Here is a 6,000-nt window from a genome sequence, read left to right as displayed (position 1 = left end):
CAAAGTTAAGTTAATTAAAATCATCCGAATTAAAAGGTTGACAGTTCAAAATATAATTTCTTTGCATATAATTATCGCACTCTGTAATTTTAAAAATTGTAAGTTATTTGTATACTATATAACTATTGATAGTAATCTTCAAATATGTCTTTGTTGATAATATGTCGCGTGATTGACATAATATGTACTTTATATTATCAAAGCGGATGAATTGATTAGCTCACTGTAGTTGGGCAGATCTTGTTAAAACAACTTATGTAACATAAGTGTTTTTATTTTGTCATCGGGCACGCAACGTATTGTTTGCAACCTTTACATTGTAATATTATTCATCAAACGCTTGTATAATTTCTTTTTTCTTATTTTTTCTTACTTGTGTAGCAGGGGACTCTCAGAATAAGTGTTTGTTTACCTCGACACTTTTGTTAAAAAAAGGATGAAGAAGCGTTTTTTTACTATATAACCTGCAGATGGATTACGAAGGCATTTCAACAATATTTGTATCTGGTTGTCATTAATATTTTTTATTAAGTTATTCGCCTTATGGATGTTAAAATTCGTTTTTTCCACCTCCTAGTGCATTTTTCCATTTTGTCTATGTGTATGTAGTTTAGGCAAAACTTTTTCTGAAGAGTCACATGATCATGGATACCAAACAATGGAAAACATGTTTTTGTTAGTTAGTTTTTTTCAATATTTTGTAAAACATATGGAGAAAACACAAAATTACATTTGGTTTGTTAAAATAAACTTTTAGCCCCGATTAAATAAATAATTTATGTATAAATCCAAACATGTGCTCTCTAGCTAAAACATAGAATATACATATTACATTTTGTATGTATACAAAGGTAACATTGATATTGTGTTTATCAATATTTGTTAATCGGAACCCGGCTTATCACCGAATGTACTTGTATTGTGTTTTTTAATGAATTTCTGTAATGGATATAATACAAATATGTATATACAATTTATGTATAAATCCCTAACTATGATCTATTGTTAAAACTTATAATATGTATATAACAGTGTCGCCTTTATTATGAAATACATCAACCTCAAACAAAATTATTTTTCTAAATCTTACATTCCGAAAAGTAACGTCTTATAGTAAGGGTGACTTACTTACTCAATCTTATTAATACATACTTCCGTGAAATAATTATTATTACAAATATTCATAAATTTTAAAAATAAATTTTGAGAACCTTAGATTACGATAGTTTATGTCTTAAATTTAGGGCAATTTACCTTGCATAAAAACATTTACTTTTTAGTTTGATCACATGCTGTATTTTATAGTTTCTCTCTTTGAATGTTTTTTGTTTGTTTGTATGAAGATGTAATATATTGTGTACATTTTTGTGTATGTGTAAATATCTTTCCAGTAGAATCACTGTACGTTTTTTAATCATAATTTAATGGCATGGGATACTAATTTTGTATTATCAACCTTTTCTTTTACCAAATGACTCGTGATCTGAAAATTGTCTCATTAAACTGCAGAGGCTAAAGGTTTTTAATTACCCAAAAGAATTGAATGCGAATATATATTGTCTGCAGGACACTCATTTCATTTATGAAATGTACAGTACAATTAATTCAGAATAGGGATTTGAATGTGTTTTAAGCTATTGTTCAACTTATTCTAGGGGAAAAGGTATTTTCATATCTAATAGCACAGACTATAAAATACACAAGTCTGTTGCAGATCCGAGTAGTAATTTTCTTGCCCTTGACATTTCTGTTAAAATATATCGCTTTACAATGCTTACTTGATATGGGGCAAATACTGACTCACCTATTTTTTTACAGATATCTTTGAAGTTATTGAAAGACTTGACAATGAGTCCTTTATTATATGTGGTGATTTAAACTAAGTAATAGATCCTATATTAGATTACTTTAATTCAATAAACCTAAGAATAATATTTATAAATAATTAAATGCTACAATCTTGTAGATCCCTTTCGACAACAAAACCAGTAAATAAAAGATTTACTTGGCGTAGAACAAATCCAATGCAACAGGCAAGGCTGTGTCTATTTTAAATCACGTCAGATTTCTTGCAACACTTTGAATAAAATAAAACTGAGCCACGTCTTCAATCTTAGGCCAACATTTTTTTATTATTTGTTTTACGAGAAATTTAAAAAAAAAATGAGTCGGGGGGATAAATACAAATACAAATAAAAAGCATAATAGCATGAAAATTGAGCAGTCGACCAAAAAAACTAAAAAATAACTGTCTAAACCGAATATTCATTTTATTTTTGAAAATGTAAAATCTCAGCCAATTTAACCTTATGTATACTTGCATGAACCTTAAGGTGTTTTATATATCTCATTACACTGTTGTAGAAGCTTTTTATAATAATAGTAAACATACTTATATATATATATATATATATATATATATATATATATATATATATATATATATATATATATATATATATATATATATATAGGTAAAACACCTTTTGCATGTATATTGCTTTAAAAGAGACTAAACACGCCAGGTGTGTAGTGTAGTAAAGTGATCGTTAAACTTTTGTTGAGTGTATTTCATATGTATGTTTATAACAAATATAGCCTGCCTTTGACTTAAATAAAAAAGACTTAAACACGTTTGTCATTGTTTAATGGCTTTAACAACCTACTTTCTAACTTTCATCCATGGTTGGAATATGCACATTAAAAACTATTTTTATAAAACAGACTGGAATTCATAGGTTTGGACACTATACGCCTATATATACATAATTTATTACAAAATAAACATAAATATAATTCCATTATAATATTGTTAAACATGTGAATTCTATTTTCTATTACCGGTAAATCAAAATGGTGTACGACATAAAACATGTATGAACTTTTGTATTTTCTTTATTACAAAATATACATTTACAAGACAATTTACAGACAATATACGGTCAACTTGACAAAATACAACATACATGTAATTTAAACTACATAATAAAATAAACATGTACATAACGCCAGCACAACGCCATACACGTGACCGATCTTGGCCAGGAACTCAGAGGTGGTGCATTCTTTCGACTCATACTTGTCCCAGAGGGACACCAGGGACTTCTGGACATTTGCAGATCGCGTTGTGGTGATCCGGAGGAAGTCGCTTCCTTCAACAAGCATCCTCACCATTTCCGATTCTTGTCTCAGATGTGGAACCAGTCGGTTAAAACCGACTCCGCTACCGGCTCTTGCATTCAGGCGGTTGTGGTATCATGGAAATATAATATGAATATCAAAACAAATGTGTATGTAAATAAACAAAAATAAATGAACCCTTTAATAATTTTTAATAATATCACATAGAATAAAGCATTTTTATTTCTTTCGGTTTTAGTCTTCCGAATTTAATTAATGTAGCTAGTTTTATATCGTTAAAAGTTAGGAAACTATTTTAAAACGCGCAAGTAATTATCAGAACAGAACTTTTTATTGAAGACTTGAACAAGTACATCGTCTTCGACACATATACATGTATAATACATAAAACAAGATGACATAGCATTAAGTAAAAGAGTTATACGAACTTATTAGGTAACCAATATATAGTCGAGAAGTTATTCGAAGATGAACTGTGTTTCAGTTCATAACAAAATTTAGTGCGTTTCTGTAGTTTAGAGCGCTTACAAAGATTATTTATATCGGTCTCATTACATGAGGTCAAAAGTTTTGTAAATTTAAATACAGGAGGTTTAACATAGTTGTATTGTTTGATAAACTTCTTTAAAATGCGCAAGTAATTATCAATTGGTGCCAATAAGTGTCATTTAACACCATATGTAAGTTTTCTACTAATCTGTTATCAAAACAGATGCCGCAAACTGTGAATGACCCTTGACACTTGGATACCCGGTCTGATTAGCGAGTTTTTTGTTGTACATGCAAATTCGTTCAACTTTTTATATTTTAAACATTGCAAAAAATAGTTTAAGAGGACTAGCCTCATCATAATAATGAACTTAACAAGCTACAAACAGATCCTCATATAATATATTATGTACTTAATTATATATGTTAAATATATTACATATTTGTCTTTAAGCAGTCACTAATCCATATGCGTATATTTTATTTTATTTATTTTATCGTTTTACAGAGTAATTAAGAATAACGTTGTATTAAAATCTATATATTGTTTATGTTAGTTTTTTGACAACATTGACTACCGTATATTATACGATTATAACAATGCTCATGGGTCATATTGACCTAACGCATTGTAGATGTGTTATATCGGATTTGTATAAAACATTCTTCGTCTTCTTATATAATGAATTTACTTACTTGTGCTACATTTGCGATGTTGCCATCGATTGCACCAGTCGCACTCTACTGCATGCTGTCGGGGCCGCAACATACAATAAATTAACACTCGTGAAGAAATACGTATAATTTACACGATTTAAACACACTATATTTCAAACGCCAAATAATTTTCTCATTAATTATGGATATTATATATATTAGGCCGCTACGTAAGTTTACAACACTTTCATTACTCATTTGTTACACTTTTAGATGCAAACAGAAAGTTCAGGGAAAAATATAATTTTCTTAAACGGATAATTCCTACGTTATAATTGGCGATAATTATGCCGACTTTGATTACAAAATTTACGGCATTTAATTAACAAACTGAAACATCAATTACTCAAGGAAAAATATTGTGACTAACGAACAATTCATATGCAACAATTGGCGATAATTTTGACAACTTTGATTATAAAATTAACGGCTTTTAAGTAGACTAATAACAAAAATTAAAACCTAAATTAAAAGGACTATTTAATAGATATGATAATAATATTCAGCATAACTATTCAATGATAATAACAAATATTGTATGGCCTTTCTGGTATACCATGAGGCCTTTTTGGTTCACTTATGCGGCCATTTTGGTGCGGATTGTTTGGGAAGGCCTTCTTGGTACCCGGCTTTTCTGTTACTATACCGATGCAAGTAACTGTGGTTCAGTCCTCACGTTCATCATAAAGTAACGTAAAGTATTTATTCTTGGACATTTTCGAGATGTGGATTGTTATCAATAAAAAATAAAAATATTTTAGGATCTACATTTTAAAAAATACGCATATTTATTAAACCTACCCAAAACTTTGTTTACCATCGAATGTTATCGATGATGTGAATGCTGTCATTAATTGTGTTTTCAAGATTTGCTTTTCTAATTGAAATAATTTCTTCTCCATTTTTAAATAATTTGATTTTTGGAATATTCCCCATTCGCCGCGTTGTTGTTAACGTCCGCCATTTGCGATAATACAATATGACAATCATTTGTAAAATACTGTAAATAGCGTGTGGTATTGGCTGCAATTGCCACTGAAAATCGCTGACGCTTTACATGTCGACTAGGCATAACGAAACAACCCGTATTATAAACAAATTTTAACAACACTTTCGGTAATCTGTGTGATTTTTTTTTAAGTTTTGGATAAAATACCAGGTCGGCGGGTGAAATGTAAATAAAAAAAAACCGAAAGGGACTTTTATTTGTATTTGTCGAAAAATAGGGTCGGGCGCTCCCGTAAAACAAACAATAAAAAATAATGGCCTTTTCACTATATCATTACTTCAAATTTAACTTTCGGCAAATTTTTCTCATAAAAAATGGTGTTTGGAAACATAATAACTCTCTGTTGTCAGACGTTGTGTATGTACAGGAAATCAACAAAAAAATAATGATATTAAACTTTAATATGTAATTCTACCCACATACAACCATCAAAATATTAAGGAAATTCCTGACAGTGAATTACAGTTTAAAATAAGTAGTCAGCTTTTTAAGAAAATCTGCTGATGGAATTAAGGGGACAATCTATTTCATATGGGTCTTATATACAAAAGGAAGCAAACCTCACAGAAAGCAAATTACTGACAAGAATTAGAAAGTTGGAGGAAAACTTTTTAGATGAGAACATTGATGAACTAGAGAATTCA

Source organism: Dreissena polymorpha, chromosome 2, assembly GCF_020536995.1.
Source record: "Dreissena polymorpha isolate Duluth1 chromosome 2, UMN_Dpol_1.0, whole genome shotgun sequence".
NCBI classification, from domain to species: domain Eukaryota; kingdom Metazoa; phylum Mollusca; class Bivalvia; order Myida; family Dreissenidae; genus Dreissena; species Dreissena polymorpha.
The sequence above is the reverse complement of the archived record's forward strand: the minus strand, read 5'-3'. Positions refer to the sequence as shown.